The sequence below is a fragment of the Puma concolor genome, chromosome C2, assembly GCF_028749965.1.
Source record: "Puma concolor isolate L17-30 chromosome C2, mPumCon1.1.hap2, whole genome shotgun sequence".
Taxonomy (NCBI): Eukaryota; Metazoa; Chordata; class Mammalia; order Carnivora; family Felidae; genus Puma; species Puma concolor.
Window position 1 is genome coordinate 35,409,349 of NC_141675.1, and position 21,821 is coordinate 35,431,169.

The 21,821-nt window shown below is 47.5% G+C and overlaps 1 protein-coding gene and 1 long non-coding RNA gene across 2 annotated transcripts in view; both read right to left on the reverse strand.

Annotated features, from left to right (window-relative positions):
- The window catches only part of NMNAT3 (nicotinamide nucleotide adenylyltransferase 3), a 114,717-nt gene extending 94,567 nt beyond the window's left edge, over positions 1 to 20,150 (reverse strand). The window contains exon 1 of the mRNA XM_086674402.1: positions 19,933 to 20,150. The gene's annotated coding sequence lies outside the window, so the exon portion shown is untranslated. The remainder of the gene's footprint in view (positions 1 to 19,932) is intronic.
- On the reverse strand, positions 508 to 15,351 carry LOC147577189 (uncharacterized). Its single transcript, XR_015240001.1, has 3 exons — positions 12,000 to 15,351; positions 8,450 to 11,744; positions 508 to 8,220 (listed from the first exon to the last, which is right to left on the reverse strand). It is a non-coding gene; the product is annotated as an uncharacterized LOC147577189 (long non-coding RNA).
- Positions 20,151 to 21,821: the final 1,671 nt, after the last annotated feature.

Here is a 21,821-nt window from a genome sequence, read left to right on the forward strand (position 1 = left end):
GGGTCAGGATATCCAGTGAAATATTGGAGCAACGTGTTCTGGAGCTCTGCTGGTTGCAGAAGGCACTCTTCCTCACTCACTCATACCGCCCTTTCTGTGGCAGGGACCACATCTAACACGGCCTCTGCACAGCCCCTCCCAGGGCTCACTGCCAAGACAATGCTCCTAGGGACCCTCCAGGCCACAGCATGGGTGAAGGAAGGAAAGGCCCTTGGCTTTCTCCTCTTGCAGCAGGCCCAGCACAGGGGAGCCACAGTCCTCTACCAGCGCAGCAGCCTCTCTGAAGAACCCAGTCCTTCCCTCCTGGTTCGCCCCTCTGATCCTCCAGCCCATCTGTCTTTGGCAGGAGCCTCCTTGGCAAGACTCACCAGAGTGGCAAATGCTGGAGAGCTCCGGCATGCGGGTGTAACACTTGTTTGTTGTTCTGAATGTATATGCCAATTCCCTCCCCCCATCTTTAAAACTTTGTTTTTTTAATGTTTGTTTATTTTTGAGACAGAAAGAGACAGAGCATGAGCAGGGGAGGGGCAGAGAGAGAGGGAGACACAGAATCTGAAATAGGCTCCAGGCTCCGAGCTGTCAGCACAGAGCCCGACGCGGGGCTCAAACTCACGGACCGTGAGATCATGATCCAAGCCGAGGTCGGACACTTAAACGACTGAGCCACCCAGGCGCGCCCCCATCTTTAATATGAAAGATTTTGAAACATACTGCAAAGGTCAGAGAATTTTAAATGAACACAGATACCGTCCACCTCGATTCTACCATTAATACTTTATTATGCTTGCTTTGTTATGTATCTACCCCTCTATCCATTCATCAATCCGCCTTATTTTTTTGATGCCTTTCAAAGAGGCGGACAGCAGTGCACTTCTTCCTAAACACTTCGGCATGTGTATCATTCACTGGAGTTCATTATTTGTTCGGTGTTCTCTTTCCTTTTTGGACAAACAATAAAATACACACATCTTGAGGTGGACCATTCAGTGCATTTTGACAAACGCATGCACCCGTGTAACAGCAAGCCTTACGAAGATACAGAACATCCTATCGCCCTAGAAAGCCCTCCTCTCCTGTCCCTTCCCACTCAGTCTCCTGGTCCCACATCCCCCAAGCAACCACAATTCTGAATTTTTCCACCATAGATCAGTTCTGCTTATTTTAGAACTCTACGTACAAATGGCATCATACAGTGTCTAGTCTCATCCACGTTGAGCTTTTGCTCAACGTAATGTCTGAGAGATTCACACAGGTGGTCGTGTGCAATAGTAGCTTGTTCCTTTTCATTGCTGAATAGTATTCCATTCTTGGGCTATGCCATAGTTTATCTATTCTCCTATGGGGTGATTCTTTTCTTAGAGGTAAAGATGATCACCTAATGGAGATTACTCGGCTATGAAGTCACTCGCACTTCCATTCTGACTTGGTTCTCTTACGGGCAGAGAAGCAGATGTGCTCAGAGGTAGCACAACCCTGCCTGGCCCGTGAGAGAGGATGAAGGACAGAAATAATATAGTCCATCACCTTTGTGAAAAACGTAAAAGGTACAGTTCTAGAATAGAGACTCCCAAAATGTGATGGGATGTAAGAGGAGTGAAATGTTCTTACAGATGTGTCCTGTATCTGGCCTGTGAGGCTAGTTTTCCTACACGAAGGGGATATATATGGTTTGATTTTTAAATGAATTTTTTCATGAAAAAACTTCATTTAAAGACATTAAATACACAAGGAGGAAAGAGATGGAAAAAATCATGAGACTTGTAGATGACGGAGGTAACAGTCCCTAGAGCTGTGTAGTCAGTCCTGGAAGCATATTAAAATCACCTGGGAGTTTTAAAACCACCCATGCCTGGGTTCCACCGCCAGAGTCTCTGATATGATTGGCCAAGGTGTATCCAGGCATCGGTAGGTTTAAAAAGCTCCCCAGACAACGCTATTGCGCAGCTGGGATGAAAAGAACGGTCTGGAAATCAGCAGTTCTCCCAGTGCGGTCCCTGGGCTGGCAGTATCAATGTCACTTGGGCGCTTATTAGATATGCAAATTCTTAGGCAACACTTCAGAACTACTGGATCAGAAACTGGGCCTGGGGCCCAACAATCTGGATCTTCACGAGCCCTCTAGGTAGAAGTGATGCAGCTCAAGTTTGTGAACCACGGTTCAAGGGGCAGGTGTGACAGGCCCTAGAAACAGCCCTCAACTAGCTCCCAACACTGACATCTGTGTCGTCATGGTACCAATCCAGCCAGGGATAGTCAGCTCTGCCTGATCTAGCCCCCAGGAAGCCCTTTTCCTCCCTCAGACACGGCGGCGGGGGGGGGGGGGGGGGGGGGGGGGGGCGGTTGGTGGTGGTAGTGATGGCCAGGTGGTAAGCAGCTGTTGACCAATTACCAAGGTGACGACATCCTGGGGTCCGCTGTGTCTTAACCGCAATTAATCCACAAGCCAGTTAATCAGCCCCCAGAAAATCCAGTGTTGACTGTAATTTTATTTTCATGATTTTTGATTATCACTGACCTCCTTCCACTCCATTACCCTTGTTAATTGAGAATTGACTATGCAGTTAAAATGAATGTTTCCTCCACTAACAGAGCTGTACCAGATTCATCTTAAAGTCCCTTGCAGCTCAAAAAATGTGATGAGTCTACGGATATATTGATCTGATACAATTCATTTCACCAAGAATTTATGAAATTACCATGCAGAGGTCACCTGTTATGCGTTCATACGTCTAAAGGCTTACAGGAAAGAAACCGAGTTTTAGTTGAAGAATAACGCTGTATATGGAGAGCCTAACCAGTACTTGGCCGAGACCGGCTTACTGGTTAGCAGTGATGTCTGTATTAAAAGATGCTCAACACGGTGCTACACATTTGGCAAAGTCCTTGGAAATGCTGAGAAGATAAGGTAAGAGCAAGCACTCTGGGGGCTGTTCGTCTCCACTGGCTGGCTATTTTGATAAGGAAAAATGCAAAGGAAGCAGAGGCTAACAGGAGATCAGGGAACCTGATTATCTATTCCAATGCTGAGTTTGAAAAATGAACCTTCGTGTAAAACCCAAAAGATTACAGAATTCGCCAAAGGAAATGTGCTGGGGAATCTGCAGCAACAATGGAATTCCTAATAAGTAGTATGTACCACGAGGAGATGTTTGACAAAACACCATGGTCCCTTTCTCGTATAATAACACAGCAAAGGAGTAATGCCACCATGAAGGAAAAGTCAGCCTGCCTGTGCAAGGATAGTCACCCACTGCAGGGAGCCCTTCAGTGACCAGGCATTAAAGAAGACTCGGCCAGCTGTCTCTTACTTTACTCAGGACTGCCTAGAAACACCTCTACAAAAGCAACCGCACAACTAGGAGGGCCAGAACCAGGTCCCATGATATGACTTCCTCTCCAGGCCGGCTCCTCCTCTGAGGACTGTCCCCACCGGGCCCTGTCACGCCCCTCTACCTCAGCTCCCAAGTTCGTCCCTGCCACTGTGGTCATTTATCTGTGGGCCTCCAGAGTGTAGAGCTGTGTCTCATTTAGCTTAAGACTGAGTACATCCTAAAGGGCTCTGTGAATGATTTTTATTAAAAAAAGAAAAAAATCACTTTTTTTTTATACAAAATTACCACATACAGAGATGTAGAGGAAATAGCATAATGAACTGCCACATAGAGGTCTCCAAACGGTCATTAACACATTTCCACATTTATTTCATCTTTTCTTCCCCCTGGAAGTCTGTTAAAGTCCATTACAAAAACCATGACATTTCACCTCTAAATATTTCAAAAATAAAGGACACTTTCTAAGAATATGAGAGTTTCTTATTTATCCACATCATGCTCAGTCCTGATAAAATTAACAATAATTAACAAAAATTGCTCAGTATCCTGTAACACCAGTCCGAATGTCAGCGTATGCCTTCCGAGGAAAGAAAAGATGGATGTAGTTGTGGTGACCCTGAGAAAGCAGATGGAGGGCCCCCACAGGGCCCAGGAAGCCAATGTGCGTCACTCTTGTCCCACCTGGGGGCCCCACCATTCCCAGGGGTGCAGGAGGGCATGGAAGGCATTCCCTGGAGTGGGGCCTCCTTCTCGAGACTGGGGGGGACCTTGCCCCCACAGGCCACCGCATCCAAACACTCCCATGCTCTGTCCAGTCAGCCTGTGGGCGGGCCATCTCTCTTCTCCCACTCAGTGACCAATTTTGCCCAGGACGTGGTGGGGTCAAACGAACCTAGCCTGTAGTCCCAGCACTGTCACTGACAAGCTATTTGACCTTGAGCAAGTGGCCTAACTTCCTGGAGCCTCTGTTTGCTCTTCTGTAATATGGGAAATAAGGCCTGCCCCTGAGGGCCGTCATAAATGAGACCACGGCACGGGCTCTGTCAGAGAGCGCCTAGCAAACTGCCTGGGCCACAGCAAGCTCACTGAAGTTCAGCTGCCGACACTGTGGCGGTACTAACCTTGGAGGCCACAGGGCAGCCAGAGGCATTAGGGTGTGAGGGGCAGGCCGAGGGAGGCCCTATCCTACCAGATCTCTGAGGCAGGGCTTCCCCTGATGGAAGAGGTCACAGGGTCAGTCCTTTCCTAGCTCCTGCTCCCTCAATGCAGGATGGCGTTGCCAGATGAAGGGCTGCAGAACTGGAGGAGGGAGGCCTGTGGACGATCAGAGTAGAAGTTCCTGTGAGGGGGCCTTTGACCACCTACCTGGATCATCTGGTATCTCCTACTGATCTAACAGCTGAACCTTATCTCAGAGGCACCAACCTTGGTTCCTCAAAGACACCTGCCATCAACTATTCCCCCTTCATTCTGAAATAATGGTCACCACTGCCCAGCACTACCACTGCCTGCCATCAACATTACTATTCATCAAGCACCGACTACATTCCAGGAGATTTGCTGGGTAATTTTCAAACTTTATCTTTCCGACTCCATGCTGCAGTTTTTTTGAGACAGGTATGACTATCCCCCTTTGGAGATGTAGTAGTTTCCTGTTGCTGCTGTAACAAATTACCCAAAACTTAGTGGCTAAACACAACATGCATTTTGTTATTTTACAGTTCTGGAGCTCAGAAGTCCAAAGGGGTCTCACCAGCTAAAATTAAGGTGTCAGCAGGGCTGAACTCCTTCCGGGAGCTCGAGGGAAGAATCCACTTCTTACCTTTTCCAGCTTTCAGATTCTTCTTACCTTTTTCAGCTGTCACATTCCTTAGTTCATGCCCCCCTTCCATCTTCAAAGCTATTCATGGCTGGCCTAGTCCTTTTCACAGTGCATCAGTCTAACTCTCCTGCCCTCCGCTTTCACTTACAAGAACATTTATGACTACATCAATCCCACCTGGATAATCCAAGATAAGGTCAGCTCATTAGCAACCTTAATTCCCCCATGCCATGTAATCGAACTTATTCATGGGTTCCAGAGATTAGGACATGGACTTTTTGGAAGGCCATTATTCTGTCCATCATCACAAGTAAGGAGACTGAAGCACAGGGAGGTAATGGGGTTTACTCAAGGTCACACAGCTATTAAATGGCACTAGACTGAGGAGTGAGATTATGGGAACTCCAACTAAGCTCTGCTCTTGCTGCTTTGCTGTGTGACCTTGGGCAAGCCACTTAACTTCTCTGTCCTGTTTCCTCATCTATGAAAACAAAAGGCTATCTACACACGAAGATGTCTTCTAGCAGCCAGTCTATGACCACCTGAGGATCTGGGCCTTCCCCTAACAATGAACATGGATCACAAGGTTAAGGACCCCATGAACCTTCACCTGGTCTGTCCACACTGACCAAGACTCAAGTACTGACCATGAAAGGGAGAGATGCTGACTTGGTCATGGCATGGACATCCCTCTCTCTCCTGGATGGAATTTTCTAAGGCTTTTGTCCTAGGAACCATGGACACATGGATGTAAGGGCACTTTACTGACTTACACCAAACCCCCCTCCCAGCACACCACACAATAGTTGGCCTACTATTGTGTTTCTCCTCCCAATTCCCAGCTTAGAGGGAAATAAAGATTGAAGTTTCTTTGTACAATAAAAAGAAAAACAGGGTGTCAGAAAATCAGATAATAAACATATATGGATGTATAGTATTGTTTATTGGGAATTCCTAAACCAGGGTAGAAAAAAAGCTTTTTTTTTTTTTTTTTAAATAAATGTTTATTTATTTCAAGAGGGGGGGGTGCATGTCTGTGTGAGCAGAGGGAGGGGCAGAGAGAGGGGAGAGAGAGAATCCCAAGCAGGCTCCATGCTGTCAGTGAGGAGCCTGATGCAGGGTTCGATCTCACAAACCCTGAGATCATGACCTGAGCCAAAATCAAGAATCAGACACTTAACCAACTGAACCACTTAGGTGCCCCTCTCCTCTTGTTTTTTAATGCAATTTTTATACAGAAATTTTCAAACATATACAAAAGTAGAGAGATTAGGACAATGAACCTTTTCTTGACTCCTAGACCTATGACCTCCAATTCAGGTATTCTTTTTTTTTTTTTTTTTTTTTTAATGCTTATTTATTTTTTGAGACAGGAGAGACAAGGCATGAGCAGGGGAGGGGCAGAGAGAGAGGAAGACACAGAATCCAAAGCAGGCTCCAGGCTCCGAGCTGTCAGCACAGAGCTCGACGTGGGACTCGAACCTACAAGCTGTGAGATCATGACCTGAGACAGAGTCGGACGCTCAACCGACTGAGCCACCCAGGCGCCCTCAATTCAGGTATTCTTTACAAGCTGAAATTCTAATTCTGAATTACCATCTGCAGTGAGCAGCTCCATGTGTTGGTCCTGCATCCCTTTGTTTTGAAACCTGCTCTCCCACAGCTCCTTAGGATTCTGGAAAGTCTATCAAGATGCTAAGGAAACTAACTTCCTAGAAAAGCAACTATTACAGGAGACAAATGGACAAATCAGAGCCCCTTTGCTATGGACGTTGGAGAAAAGAGTGTCTTCTTCTGAAATCAGGAGTTATAAACTCCACATAAACCTGGAGTTGTCATCATCCCTACCTTAGAGAGTGAAACCAATACAGTGGTAGAAAGAGCTGAAAGAGAGACAGGGTGAGATTCCTAGTGCCATCCTCTGAGCACCTGGATCCAGCTGTGCCTGATACCCTGAAACTTTTCTATTATCGCCATATTCCTAGCTTTAACATAATTTGAAAGAAGTTTCTATTCCTTACAAAAAATTCTAAACATACACCATCCCAGAGAGCTTTCTTTTAAGCCACAGCACAACTGTCAATCTTCCTTGTGGAGGGTCAAGTTTGGCCTTCTTAATTTAACAAAAACAGTGTGTATTCCTTAAGGCATGCATTTCCTAACAGAAACAGAAAAAGTATGTGATTTAAGCATATTTCCTCAACAAGGGAAGAATTCTGTTTTGCTGGATTTCTATAGGACAGTAACTCATCAATGATATATCTTAGTACTATATGATGACCACCACGCACACTTTCCCCCAGTGACCCCTGCTGGTGCTACTTTTGGATAAGACCAGCTGCCAGGGAGTGGTTCCGGGCTGGCCCGGCGTGGGCCTGAACCCACAAGACCAAGCAAAACAGAATGGGACCTGATTTCAGTTTCGGGGACAGGCTGGAGTGATAACAGGAACTAGGAGATGTGGCCACAAGTGAAATTAGAGGAGGGGGACACAGGGCACCCCTACACTTAGTCACCTACCCCTGCTCTTCCTTCTTCCCCGCTCTTCAGTACAGGCCACCTCTGTATGGTGTGGACACAGAGTGCCCTGTACTAGGTAGAGCAGAAATGAGCGACGGTGGCCACAGTCCAGGAGAGGAGGCAGGGGAAATGCCATGATGGGATGAGAGGAGAGGTGGATAGGAGGAGGATGCACAAAATTGCCCACAGCTCTCAAGGAAGGCTTCCAGTACATTCTCTCACCTGAAGGATGGCATATTTGACTGCGGTAATGCCTGCACTTGCCTGGTGCCCACCGATAGAGAACTAATTAAGTAAACTAAGGTAAAGGCACAGAGTACAATACTCTGCATCTGTGTGTGTGTGTGTGTGTGTGTGTGTGTGTGTGTGTGTGAGAGAGAGAGAGAGAGAGAGAGAGAGAGAGAGAGAGAGAGAGAGAAAGAGAGAGAGCGAAGGGAAGGAGGGAGAACAAGACAGCTCTCTGTGTACTGATAAGGAAATCTCTCCCAGATATATTGTTAAGGAGACACAAAAAAAGCAAAGCACAGAACAGAAATATAAAAATACCTATAGGGGCGCCTGGGTGGCGCAGTCGGTTAAGCGTCCGACTTCAGCCAGGTCACGATCTCGCGGTCCGTGAGTTCGACCCCGCGTCAGGCTCTGGGCTGATGGCTCAGAGCCTGGAGCCTGTTTCCGATTCTGTGTCTCCCTCTCTCTCTGCCCCTCCCCCGTTCATGCTCTGTCTCTCTCTGTCCCAAAAATAAATAAACGTTGAAAAAAAAATTTTTTTAAATACCTATAAATGCTGAAAGAATATAAAGCAACAGAGCAGTGTGGCTGTCTATGGGGAGGCAGGCATTCGGGATGAGAAGGAATATTTTCACAGTATACATTTACACTTATTTTTTCTGAACTTTCCAACCATGTGAACATGTCACCTACTCAAGAAAATTTTTAAAGAAAACAGAAAACTGTGACATGGCAGGTAGTTCTCAAAGGAACAGTCACGCCTGTGTGGGGACCGTGGCACAATGTATTTTCCAGCATAGCCATCATGTGACAGGCCTTCCATCAAGAGGTGGGTCTATGTTCCATCCCCTTGAAGCTGGGAGCGATGGTAAATAGGGCAAAAGTGACATTATGAGACTTCTGAAGGTGGCCCCCTGGGATACCCGGTCTTAGAACCCAGCTGCCATGCTGTGAGGAACCCAGGCCATATGACAACATGTTCCAGCCAACAGCCTGGCTCAGGTCCCGGCCACCAGGCCTTGAGACGGCTCCAGCCCCTGCTACCATCTAACTGCCACTGAATGAGAGACCCAGAGTGAGACCTGCCTGGCTGAGTCCAGGGAACACCCGGAACTGTGAGAGATGCTAATTAAACGACTGTTTGCTTTTAGGCCCCTGAGCGTTGAGGAGGAGCTCTTGGTTTGCGCCCCTGTCTGACGCTTCATTTTCCAAGATGGGAGTTTTCGGACAAACTTACAACACTTGACCTGAGGAGGTAGCAGAAACAACCTGAGAGGGGTGAGTGTTTGGCTGGCCCTGTGAAAATAGGAATCATCTAGAACAAGTGCAAGATGCTGACTCTGGATGCCAATGGGAATCACAAGAGGCCCCATTCAGCAGGCTGAAGGTCTGGGCAGAGAGGGGGTGCACGAAGATGAGGACGCAAGAGGCATCTATGTAAAGGTGATAGTTAAAAACCAGGGGCCTGGATGAAATCGTTCAGGTGGAGTGCACGGACAAGAGGAGGCCAAGGGGAGAACCCTCGGGCTGTCCCCCTGAAAATGCCAGCAGAGGAAAGGCAGCGGGTAGAGAGATCAAAGAAGAGGCAATCAGGCAGGAAGGAGGAAAATCCAAGAAAGAAGGGTTCAAGAGCTGAGCCTGGTCAGAGGCCTCAATGTTGTATAGAAGACATGTACAGGGAAAGCGCAGAAGACCTGGCAACGTGGCAGTCACTGGTAACCTACAGCAGAGCAGCATTTCCCAAGTGGTAGGGAAAAAAAAAATTAAAATCTCAATGCATTCCCATTAATACAAATTACTTCAATCGAATAGCAAATAATGTGGACCTCCCTGCTTTATCTTCTGAGAAACACGAAAGGGAAAAAAAGGAAGAAAGGAAGCACATCAAATGCACGTGGTAGAAGGGAAAAGGCAAAGGCGACTACCATGGAGGAGCTGAGTAACCACCATCCGCATGACAGAGGCATGAATAAAAAGGCACAAGGTAATCACACCAACTGCCTCTTGCATTTTTTTTTCTTTCTCTTTTGTAGCGGGACTATGAAAGATTTCCTTGGCCGACCATCCAAAGCAATGACAAGGATGACTAAAAAGGTGTGCAAGAGCGCTGGGAGTCCACGGGCTTCCCCCAGTGAGCCGGTTCTGATGAGCTGCAGGGAGCACTTTGCGGAGGAGCGTGCAGGAGGATGCAGGAGCGATGTCTGCCATGCACGCAGGACGCAGGAACAGGGCATAAACACCGGGATCCGCCATCTCATTCTTTGCAGAATGCATGTTGAACCATAGCTTCAAGGGAAATGGCCTCATTCCTCTAGAACACTGGAATCCCGAATCTTTTCCACACAAATTCTAACATGCCCATAACTCAAAGCAAAGGGTTTAGCTCCGAAGCCCTACTGAGCTTGCTACAGGAACAATTTTAAATCACCTCTTGGAGTAAGGCCTTCATTTGTAGTGATAAATATTCCAGTGGAGTTAGTAATGATAAGTACATGGAAACGGTTTCTAGAATCTGCATTATGCCCCCAAATTTCCGCCACTATTCCTCTTCTGTGCATAGAAAAAAAAAAAACAAGCATATTAAATGGATTGAGACCCACAAAACTACAGAGTGCATTAAGTTGAAATGTCAGCACAACCATTTTGTACGCCTCAATTGTGAATAGATGTTTTGATGAAGAGCTTACTAAATCTTTAATTGGAGATAGAATGTTTCTACATAAAGGCAATGACTACAAAACATTTATCACAGTGCCGAACGCCATCACTACAGAAATTCTCTCCCATCCTTTGGTATTACTGTCAGTATGGCGAATCCAGTATTAATATTAAAACACAGCACTGGAGATATAATCGTGGGTTGACAAATGAGCTTAAATGTTGTCTCCCAATGAATTTTTCTTTTAAGATCATCTTAATGCACTTGAGAAATAACAGAAAACAGTCAAGGCACAACAAAGGTGGAAACACTGCCACAATAAAGATCAATCTTATTACACATTCAAGCCCTCTTTTCAAATGTTGGGGCTCAAACTGTACAGCTGTGAATACTAGCATTCTGCCACTTAAATAAAATATTAATAGGCTATCCCAGCTCACAGGGAAAGATATGGTGATACTTTCCTTGTTTAAAGACTTCTTTCCACAATTTTTCATAGACTTTTGGGGTTTTGCTTGCTCCTTAATACACTCTTCCATTTAGTATAAAAGGGTCTCTGATTCAGCACGGAATTATGCATTTGGTTCTGTTCAATTTAGTACACTGATAATGTTCAAGGTGATCAGGGAAGAGGGTCACAGCAGACACTGTCAGTGCTCTGAGCATTCAGGCCTCAACTGTTTTAGGGCGCACCAGCTTGATTTCCACGTGCTACCGTCCGCATCCCTTTGCCCTGGAGTTTCACCTGGGGACGGGAAGCTGCCAGAAGTCCTAGAGAATTAAACCCACGTAAGGAGCAACGCTCAACCAATGACGGACAGCAGTGGTGGTATATTCTCAGTCCCAAGCCCCACAAGAAACTAACTCTGGGATGCAGGCTTCACACTGGCTGTGAGAGATTCCCAGCAGCTGTAAACTCCAGCGGTCCACACTGGTGACCTGCTCAGTGATGTCTTTCTCTGGCTCATTTCCCTATTTCCTGCTAGTGCTTCATGGGATGTCCTCCCAAATCAATCACCACGCTCAAATTCTTGTCTCAAATAAAGATGCGTATTATGATGTCCCAACGTACAGCCAACTGAATGAGTTCGAGAACTGCTGCTAGGCCCTTGCCAGCACTAGGCAGAGAGGATACATGGGTTTGGGGCCAACACAGGGAGAGCAGATATTAAGAATATAAAACCTAGGGGCGCCTGGGTGGCGCAGTCGGTTAAGCGTCCGACTTCAGCCAGGTCACGATCTCGCGGTCCGTGAGTTCGAGCCCCGCATCAGGCTCTGGGCTGATGGCTCAGAACCTGGAGCCTGTTTCCGATTCTGTGTCTCCCTCTCTCTCTGCCCCTCCCCCGTTCATGCTCTGTCTCTCTCTGTCCCAAAAATAAATAAACGTTGAAAAAAAAAATTTAAAAAAAAAAAAAAAAAAAAAAAAAGAATATAAAACCTAGCCCCAGGAGCACCTGGGTGGCTCAGTCGGTTAAGCTTCTGACTCTTGGTTTCGACTCAGGTCATAATCTCATGATTTGTGAGTTTGAGCTCTGCATGGCTCTGTGCTGACAATACAGAGCCTGCTTGGGATTCTCTCTCTCCCTCTCTCTGTCTGCACCTCCCCTGCTTGCTCGCTGTCTTTCACAATAAATAAATAAAAACTAAAAAAAAAAAAAACCCAAAAAACCGAAAACAAAACACACACACACAACAAACTAGTCCCAAAGACACTGGAGTACCAAGGCCTGAGTGGGGACAAGAAGCCAGAGTGACATCCGGGCTGCTCCAGACAAGTGCTGACCTACGAAGTGTGTGTGTGTGTGTGTGTGTGTGTGTGTGTGCGTGTTGTGAGCAGAGATGCCTAAAACTTTTCCAGCAAGGTCCTCAAAGGTTGCAGACCCAAATCCCCTACCCCCACCCCACCAGGGAAGACCGGAAGGCCAGCAGAAGGATATGAAGTTACAAGGTGGGGAGGGGCAGTAGCTTCTTCAGCTTAAAAACCCTGAGAATCTGAATCTACACACCAGAGCGAGCTCATCTGCAGGCCATTTAGATAGTGGAACCAGAGTATGTCCTTTGACCAGAGACATGGAGGCAGGGAGCCAACCCTGGCTTTAGGAACTATTGATTGAAAGATTTAATCAGGATAAGGCCATAAATGTAGTGCCCTTAAAACTGCAAACAACATGAAGATCATTATTTAACTTGGCTTGTTTCAGGATTTTTTTTTAAAGGAGAGTAAAAGTACAATATACAAAGTTTGAAATGTGAAAAAAAATTATTCCTACTTCCACTGCTGCAATGCAATTCTTTTTCCCTTCGAGGCATCCCTTGCAGACTGTTTCCCTGAATGTGCACTTAATGTAATAGCATTCTGTTCGCTGAGCACAGAATGACTTCCCAAGTTACTAATCTTCTTAGTTCTAAATACTGCATAATATTCCATCAACCTAATTTTTGGTAATTTGAATATACCCTCCTATACTATATATTCAGGTCACTTCTAAAAAAATTTTTTAATGTTTATTTATTTTTGAGAGAGAACACACACGAGTGGGGGAGGGGCGGAGGGAGAGGGAGACACCGAATCCGAAGCAGGCTCCTGGCTCCGAGCTGTCAGCACAGAGCCTGACCGTGGGGCTTGAACTCAGGAACCCTGAGATCATGACCTGAGCCGTAAAGTGGGACATTTAACCTACTGAGCCACCCAGGCGCCCCTTGGGTCACATCTAAGTTTTCCCCACTATAAATAATGATGCATCTTTATACAGCGGCTTTTTTTCACTTTTCAAATTATTGTTTTTAAGACAGAATCCCAGAGGAAGCCAAAGTATTGGTAGCACTTCAGCGACCCCTGCAACAGGCAGCCCCCCTACCTTTATCATCTGCAGTCCTTTGATTACTCCCAAAATACAAAGTGGGTGAAACACTGGCATCCTTGTTCTCATACATACAAAGATTAAGACAAGCTTGACCAACAACAGCATTATTAAAACTTACACAGAAGAAGACCAGACAGAGAACCAAAATGCAAAGCAGTCTTTGATACTATGCTTAGGACCCATGCAGTAAACACCTACTTCTGATCTCTAAAATGAACATTTGAAAGTGGATAGCAATTTCAGTTTAGACTCCCACACACTAATTCATGCAACAGGCATTCTGCCCTAATGAGCACCTGCTCACAGAGAGACTTCTAGCCTTTGAAAGCCCGCTCTTTGCCGGGAGTGGTGTGGTCCCCTTCATGACACTGCCATTCACTCTCTCCCACAAGCAACTTACTCGGCCAGAATTCGGGTGAGTTCCACGCTTGTTCTCATCATTCTTTTCCCTCCTCAATTGCAAAAGCTTTTCAGCGAACAGACTGGCTGATAGCAGAGCCGCTGATGGCTGTGGTTAGGATGTAATTAGGGTGAACTGCGTCGGTCGGCCTTGCTCCCCACTCTTCTCTGTTAAACACTGGGAGGAGGTGGCAAGGACCAGAATCGAGGCACTAAACCCTTACATGTCTGTCTTTAATAATGTTAACTCTGCTTCTGCAAGTCAGTTCCAACACTTCTCCCTGGGCTGTGTCCTGCCTTAACGGTTCACTTTTATAGGAGGAAGCAAGGGAGGAGGAAAGACGGAAGGGGAAAGGCGGGAAGATTAGCTCTAATTTCAAACCATCTTAGGAGCTCTGAAAAGTTCCACATTGACTGATGGACACATTTACTCCCCAGAGCCTTTTTTCATAAATACTTACCACTTAACATGCACTTCCAAGGGGAATAAACACTGTCACTGAGTGCCATCCTTATGGGAGGGAGATTTCCAGAGCCACTTCTTTTCTCCATGGCTCAGGGCCACAGGATTACGATCCTATTAAAGCTGTGCCCTGCGAATACGGCAGTCACACCCACCCCACCAAGACTGACCTTCTCAGTTTCTGCACAGCAACGCTAGTTGCCTTCCTTTGCTTCGGGGAAGATGGTAGCTCATCTCCTGTAATAAGGTCCACGTCTGAGACTGGTGGGGATCGAAGATGTATTTTGTCCTCAGCTCTGGCCAAACAAATACAATAACTCTCTAATAATATTCAGTCCTGAAGACAGAATGTTTCCTGGGGCTGTCTGGATCATGTCTTATTTGAAACCGGGCTGTTAGTGTTATTTTCTCCTTGCTCTCATTGGAACTGAACGGGACTGAAGGCAGGCACGGTGTCCCTCTGGAGGAGGTTCCTCTCGAGTGACTGTGCTGGGACAGCACTAGCTCCAACTGGATAAAATCTATGTTGGAACCTTAGCCTGTGTGCCCAGGCGTATCAAGGAAGGAAAAAACAAGCTTTCAGATAGACCCTGTCACTCAGAAGGGAGAGGGCTCCAGGGCCCATCTCCCAGTGGGCCAGATGGCCTGACTGCTGTCACCACCCAGTAGATGTGTGAGGCTAACTGGTGCACCCAATAAGACAACATCCAAGGAGGGGCTCTGCAAACTTCAAAGGGTTAAGTAAATTGAACATGAGCATTCTTCTCCCATTTCGAAGCTAAAGCGCAATTACTTTGGTTTTAAGTTTGAGAAGCAGGGGGCGGGGGCAGAAAGAGAGAACCCCAAGCAGGCTCTGCTGTCAGTGTAGAGCCTGATGCGGGGCTCGAACTCACAAACCGTGAGATCATGACCTAAGCTGAACCAAGAGTTGGATGCTCAACCAACTGTGCCACCCCAGGCGTCCTGAGATTCCTTTAAAAAAAAAAATTTTTTTTTAATGTTTATTATTGAGAGACAGAGCATGGGCATGGGAGGGGCAGAGAGAGGGGAGACACAGACTCCAAAGCAGGTCTTCAAAGGTCTATAAATGAGCATGAAGCCTCCAACCAACATTTATGGCCATATGTTATATCGATAGAGACTTTATTTCTGTATCCGTTCTACCTTTCCACATTCTCGTGGCAGGCCAGACTTCTCCTTGACAATAGTCAATCCAGTTTATAACATGACACTGTGTGTGTTCATGTGCTTAATTCTGTCTGTCCTTATAACCTGTCTCATGATGTCTATGGGCCACATGAGGGTTGAGACTGTGTCATTTTGGCTCAGCATTCTAATCCCCAGGACATTGCCTGAAGGATTTATGGAAGGAAGGAAGGAAGGAAGGAAGGAAGGAAGGAAGGAAGGAAGGAAGGAAAGGAGGGAGGGAGGACAACGAGCCAGGCACGGTGGTGGGCCCCAAGAACACCTGGTCCAATAGTTGCAGAAGTGCTCACAGCCCAGTCCAGGTCAGCTGGAGAAGGGCGTGGCTGGCACAGGTGCCCATCAGGACTGTGGGAAGAAGAGCGGATTCAGAACGGCTTCCCTGCAATGGGCAGGGCTTCTGCAGCTGCTCCAGAGATTCTAGCTTTAGGGGCGGCTCTGGGCAGAGGCAGGGACAGGGGGGAGGCACAGAGATGCAGATCAGAACTACACTGCACAGGAGGCCAGGCCCAGAGATGGTGCTCCTAGGTGAAAGCTCTCACTTCCAGAAGACACTGTCACCCTCATCCAAGGCCCCTGCATGCAAAATCCCATTCCTGAGAACCTTAGATTTCCCCAGATTCATACTAGCAGCAGAATGAATGCCTTTCTATTCCTATTTCCCAGATTGCTGCTATGGGTCTATGTGCACGTGAGAGAGACAACGATGAGGGAACCTTAAGTCCACCGTGGTTTGTTAAACACCACCACGCAGAACTGCATGGCTGAAACAGTGGGGTAGGAGCTGCCATCCCGAGGCCTGTCCTGCAAAATGGGATACATCTGTCTTCACCAGGGAACTATGATAAACGAGCAAAGACAGACACTGGTCAGGACAAGCCACTTTATTTAAGAGCTTCGACAGCCCAAAGTGGTTTAACATAGAGGCATGGAAGATTTATCTGGATGATAAAACACTTGAACTTGAAAGGCACATAAATTATAATTTTGTAGGGTTTTTTCCTTTTAAGATTTCATATAGTCAAAGGCTTTAAGTAATGAGTGAAATGCACATAAAGTTGACTTAATTTCATACACGTTGTCTGGTTAGAGTCTGCAGAGAGTCTTTGCTTCTAGATGGGACTGAGTTCAGAGTTAATGCCACACACCCGTGTCTGTGGCCTTCTGTTTCCACATCACGGTGGACATCATTTGGAGGACTGATAAACAGAAAAATAATAACAGCAACGTTAGTGATTGAGCACTCACTATACCACAGTCTGTGCAGTGAAGACTGTACTTTATATACTTACATACGAGCATTACTTACTACTCCTAACAGCCCTGTGAGTAACATACTATAGAAAGAGGACTTCAATTACTTTCCCTTTGACCTCAAGCTTTCTAATTAAGTTCTTCTTTCCAGCTTATCTCTTAAGGAGGCAAGGGACCCTGCAGGAAAGCATCCCCTGATGGGGACCAACACTACCCCACCCCCTCAAACAATAAGGAATGCCCTGAGCCAGCAAGACCCCCTGTGACTGACCCCAGGACAATGGACTTGACCTTAACTGCCCACCTGCATACACCCACCCACCTTCATCCCACATTTTCCTTATATAAACCTGGAACTATTTTTGGCACTTGGGCAACAATCTTCAAGACCCTAGTCTGCTGTCTTCCTGGTGTTGGCGTCACTGAAATAAATTCCTTTCTTGTGTTACCACCACTCCTCTCTGCCTTTGGATTCTGCCAACAGTAAGTGGCCCAGCCTGGTCTGTTTGGGGACCTTGGAGCCAGATGCTCTTGCATCCCTGCACCCTGGCTACACCATGGCTCCCATGTTCCGGATGCAAAAACTGAGCTTTAGAGTGCTTCTGTGACGCACAGGAGGTCACACAAGCAATTTAATCGGACTCCAAAGCTGCAGCATTCACCACCACACTGCAGTGTACATGAAAATAAGCACTTGCCTTTAGCAAGGACTTGAAAACACTAGCTATTTTGCCTTATCTGTATACTCCTTTTTTTGTTTGTTTTGTTTTAAACAACACACTTTAACACAGAGAATTTTGCCTTGTGAGTTTATGTTCGGTCATTCGTCCATTCACCATTCATTCTGGGCCCAGTATTCTGCTGGATGCAAGATTTACAGGATTGGATTCCCCAGCTTCTAAACCAGTCTCAGGCAATTACTGTACCCAGGTGAAGGGCAGGGCAGGATGGGGCAGGGGCAGCCCCTCACAGGGGACCCATAATGAGCTGTGGGTTAGAGACGCACCTGAAGGAGACAATTTTAGATCTTTTACACTCTGGTCCCCACCCCCTCCCTTAACCCATAACTTTCTGGGCCTTTCCTTGGCCAGAGTCTTCAAAGACCTCAAACTCCCCAGGCCTCTGGACAGAGTGGCTCCCCAAGAGGCCTTTTATCATGCAGAACACTCCCTTCTCCGGTCCCAGCTGAAGTTTTGCGGTAAAACCAGTGCCCCAGATAACACAGCTCCTCAGCTAATCACCCTGCACAGACCCTCAGAGCCACCCCCTCGCCCCCACCTCCACTCTCCCCCTGCCTTGTTTCACCAATTTTTGTCCCAAATAAGAGATAATAACAGCAGCAGCAGTAGTAACTGCCTACATGTCAGGCACTGCTCGATGTACTTTGGGTACACTATCTCATTAAATCCCATAATAATCCTCTGCCCTGCACACTGTTACTCTTCCTATTTAGTTCATTTAGGGGAAGAGGAAGGGAGTTAATATTTCTTCAGGGTCAACTGTATGCCGACCACTGTTAAGCTTGCACAATCAGATAAGTGACCTGCCCAGGGTTGGTCACAGAGCTGGGAAATAAGGAGTAAGAATCTGAACCCAGGTCTGTGACCGCCTGGCCTAGTGTTTCCCTTCCCTTCTCTATGGCTGGCACTGCTGAGGTTTGCAAAGACAGCCCTCTCTCCCTCTTCCTCCAGCACCCTTCTGTTAACATCGGTCCTGTTTTTATTACCACCACCCACAAACAGTGACAGACTCCTCTCTCAACTGTGTCCCCTGACTCTCTGGGCCTCCCAGCCAGTTTTCATGGAGCAGATCCTAAAGTCTACACCAACAGTGTAAACAGAGGCAAAGAAGAAACTGGGATCATTCAAGCCAATAAAACACACCAAGAGGCTAACAGGTGTTTCCTGAAGTGCCCACCCCACCCCACCCCCATCTTAAATCCCTGGGGTTTCAAGATCTGAGGGGTCCTCAGCTAGGGATCACAGGCTTAAGTCCTCTGGGGGAGTTTTTTGGCCAGTTGTCAGGGGTGACACCACCAATGAGAGTGAGCAGGTAACTATATGCTCTGTCAGAGTGTGAGACTTAAGTTCTGGGGGCTCATGGAACTGGCAGTAACAGGTGAGGCTTTCTGAGAAATGGTTACCTCCCCAGAAGCAGAGGGTCGCTCCCCAGCAAGGCCAGAGCATCAGAAGCCCTCCTCTGATGATTCCCAGAGCACTGAGCCCACCAGGCTGAAACTCGGTTTACTTCACCTGGCCCACCCTACAGGAGCTCTAGGAGGGCAGGCCGGAGGCAGATTTCTCACTGAACTCTCAGACGCAATAAAAAGGGAGTACTAGTTAAATGTTTCCAGAATAAATCACCAAAGACAGCATCATTTTAGAGAAAAGGCTGTTTGAGAGATTCTACTCAGACTAAGGAACAGGACTCCAGGAGAGGGGAAGTGGGTTTGCTCAGAGGCTGGCACACTCTTTAGTCCAGATCAGCATCCTGCTCCATTCAGAAACGTTTCCAAATGTACTTCACTTACACCTGGGAACACCGCTCAGTCATGTAAATTCAACGCCCCAGTCTTCAATGCGTAGACACCCCCCCCCCCAATTTTATAGAGCAGAAAGTTCAAGAATTGGCTTCCCCCCGCCCAGCTCTCTAAAGGCAGGCCCCACATACAAGCCACGTTCTCTCCTAACACAATGTGTCTGCTGTGTTGTTCTCCACCCTGGAATTGACTCATGCTGAAGTTTGTGCTCCAGCACCCTTCACATTTGGGACCGCCGGTTAAATCCTCCCCTGCAACCTGCACTTTCTATCTTCACAGCTCTTACAGGGGTCTTACCCACTACACTGTGTGCTCCACCGCAGCGGGCACCACCACGTTCGTTCGCCCACTTCTGTATGCCCAGCACATGGCCCAGTGGCCGGCACTCGGTAAGTTTCCGCAGGCTGCCAGAGTGGGGAAGGTGGGATCCGAACTCGTGTCTGCCGGGTTCGGGTCAGAGCCAAATGGTTCTAGGGGTTAGACCACGCTGCGGCGAGAATGCGCGGTGCGCGGGTGTACTGGGGAGGCGTTCTACAGTCTCTCCCACCAAGGACTGCTGCCGGGCTCCGCACCCCGCCGCCACCTGTAGCCACAGCGCCCAGGTGTGGGCCGGCGCCCTCCAGGGCAAAAACGGGCTGGTGGCGCTTACCTGCGTGCGGCGAGGCTCCGCAGAAGCACTCTGTGAGCCTCGGGGGACTGCCAAGGACTGGGGTATCCGGCTTGGCCCGCCCGCGGCCCTGCACCCGAAGACCGCGCGGGACGCCGCCTGGTCTCGCTGCGCAAGGCCCTCTGCGGCCTGGGAGCTACACTGAGAGCGGAGCCCGGCCCGCCCCCCGGGCGGGGGTAGGGCGGGTCTAAAGCTAACTTGACCCCGCGCTCCTCGGGCGCCCTGCCGTGGGCGGAGTCAGAGGTAAACTTAGTACTGCGCCCAGCCCCTTCGGTGGGGGCGGTCCCTAAGGGGGAACGAGGCACTGCGTCCCGCCCCTTCGTTCTAGGCCCCGCCCTCCCGCCCCGCCACAATCCCCATCCTGCTCTCACCCGCCAGCCTTTTTTGTGTTCCGTGCCCCTTTGCTTTTTATTTTCTTGTTTTGTGTTCCGTTTTCTTATTTTTATTTCTGTATTTTTAAAAGATCGAATTAAAAAACGTATCAAAGTAATGCATGAATACTCTTTACAAAATAAAGTTACCTAATGTTCTTATAATGAAAGCAACAAGCCCTTCTCCCTTGCTCCCCACACATGGCCCTTTATATGAGTTCCTCCATTTAGTTCTTCTGGTGGTCACCCCCTTGTCGCTAAAAAAAAAAAAAAAAAAAAAAAAAAAAAAAGCTTACATAGCGATTTCTTGATTTATCTATTGACTTTCTGCCATGTTAGATGAGGATTTACTCTCTTACTGTGCCCCTGCTTCCCTTTTCCTGACAAATTTACACCTCTATTCTTAAGTCCTGCCCTGGTGAGCTCTGAGACCTCAAGACAGGAGTAGAGGAAGGCTTTCTGGGACCTGCAGCTAATACAATTATGGGGGAAGGGAGAAAGGAGGGCTATTTTAGACAGCTCTATAGCATTAAGGCTTGCAAATGACCATTTGTTTGGAATGAGCAAAATCCTGAGACCTTGGAAATTCAGGTCTCTATCCCCCGAGACCTTCTTAGATAATTTACTTGGTGAATTTGCTTCCCCAGTGTGGCCTGTCTTTCTCTGCCCACACAGAAACCTCCATAAATCCAGACTTCTCAAGGGTCACGGGGTGAAGGTCAAGATTCATCAATTTCTGCCAATAGGATTTCTTAATGGAGTGAACTGGTGTGTGCAAAAAAGAGACGTCAAGGATGATGTCAAGGTTTTGTGTTTGCTACACAGCTTATCCTAGCATCAGTGACAAGTTCTTAACCTTAGAATGGAGAGTGTTTTATAAAGCTGGCTCTGGGCCCCTTCCCTGTCACCAGATCCTCTCAGTTCTCCCATGAGGTTGGCTGGACCTGCCCAGTGTCCCCGCTTTAGGAGGGCTCATAACTTATCCCTCTTGTATCAATGCAGGAGGCACACAGCTAGCTCCCAGTAAGCCTCTGCTCTGCCTTCCTTCTCTTCTGCTCACTCTGCTCTCTTTCCCTTGTCCAGCTCCTGAGGGCAAAGGACTTGGGACTAACTCTGACTGAGGGTGTGAAATGTGACTTTACAAGGTGACCTTGGACAAAATCCCTTTTCCAATTCAAGCTTGTTTCCTTCTTTGAAATTGGAGGTAACAAGGGGCGCCTGGGTGGCGCAGTCCGTTAAGCGTCCGACTTCAGCCAGGTCACGATTTCGCGGTCCGTGAGTTCGAGCCCTTCGAGCCCCGCATCAGGCTCTGGGCTGATGGCTCGGAGCCTGGAGCCTGTTTCCGATTCTGTGTCTCCCTCTCTCTCTGCCCCTCCCCCGTTCATGCTCTGTCTCTCTCTGTCCCAAAAATAAATAAAAAACGTTGAAAAAAAAATTTTTTTTTGAAATTGGAGGTAACAGTCTCTACCGCGTTGAGCTTTAGAGGAGGATTAAGTGGCT